Here is a 1242-nt window from a genome sequence, read left to right on the forward strand (position 1 = left end):
AGGTGGAGGGGATGGCACTTGCGAGGAGGGAGGAGATCTCCTCTGAGGATACTGCAGAGAAATATGGGAAAGTAGGGGAGAGGGTTGGGGGTGGGGGGAGGCAGAAGGGGGAGGGGTGACTTTGGGGAGCTCAGACCTGATTGTGTTAATTTTTGTGATGAAGTAGGTGGCCAGATCACTGGGGGTGAGGGATGGGGAGGGGGAGGAACAGGGGGCCTGAGGAGAGAATTAAAGGTCCAGAACAACTGGTGGGGGTGAGGGGCATGGGTGTCAATGAGGGAAGAAAAGAAGTGTAGACTGTGAAGTTTAGAGTGAAGTGGGGAGAGACAGGAGGATGGGGAGAGGCAGGAGGATGGGAGATCAGAAAGGAGGCTGATGCAGTAAACCAGTCGGGATATGATGAGAGATTGTACCAGCAAGGTAGCAGTATGGATGGAGAGGAAAGAGTGGATCTTGGCGATGTTGTGAAGATGAGACTGGCAGGTTTTGGTGACAGATTGGATGTGTGGGATGAATGAGAGAGCGGAGTCAAGGATGACACCAAGTTTGCGGGCTTGTGAGACAGGAAGGATGGTAGTGTCGTCCACAGTGATGGGGAAATCAGGGAGAGGCCAAGGTTTGGGAGGGAAGATAAGGAGCTCAGTCTTGGATATGTTGAGTTTTAGGTGGCAGGTGGACATCCAGGTGGAATGTCCTGAAGGCAGGAGAAGATAAAAGCTTGGAGGGAGGGAGAGAGAACAGGGGAGGAGATGCAGATTTGGGTGTCATTTGCATAGAGATGATAGTTGAAGCCGTGGGAGCAAACAAGTTCACCAAGGGAGTGAATATAGATGGAGAACAGAAGAGGACCAAGAACTAGACCTTGAGGAACCCCTACAGTTAGGGGATGGGAGGGGGAGGAGGAGCCTGTGAAAGAGCCCAAGAATGAATGGCCAGAAAGATAAGATGAGAACCAGGAGAGGATGGAGTCTGTGAAGCCAAGGTAGCATAACGTGTTGAGGAGAAGGGGATGGTCGACAGCGTCAAAGGATATGCCAATGAAGCTTTGAAAGTGGGTAAAGTGACCTTCTGTCAGATATGAAGAGGGAGGGTGTTCCAAGCCATAGGCAGAAAGTGGGCTAGAGGTTGGTAGTGATAGACAAGATTGAAGTATGGTGAGAAGGTTAGCATTAGAGGAGTGAAGTTAGCAGACTGGGTTGAAGTAGGAGAGCAGCAATGTGAAGTAGAAAGGGGCAAGACGAC

Source organism: Ornithorhynchus anatinus, chromosome 1 (assembly GCF_004115215.2).
Source record: "Ornithorhynchus anatinus isolate Pmale09 chromosome 1, mOrnAna1.pri.v4, whole genome shotgun sequence".
Lineage (NCBI taxonomy): Eukaryota > Metazoa > Chordata > Mammalia > Monotremata > Ornithorhynchidae > Ornithorhynchus > Ornithorhynchus anatinus.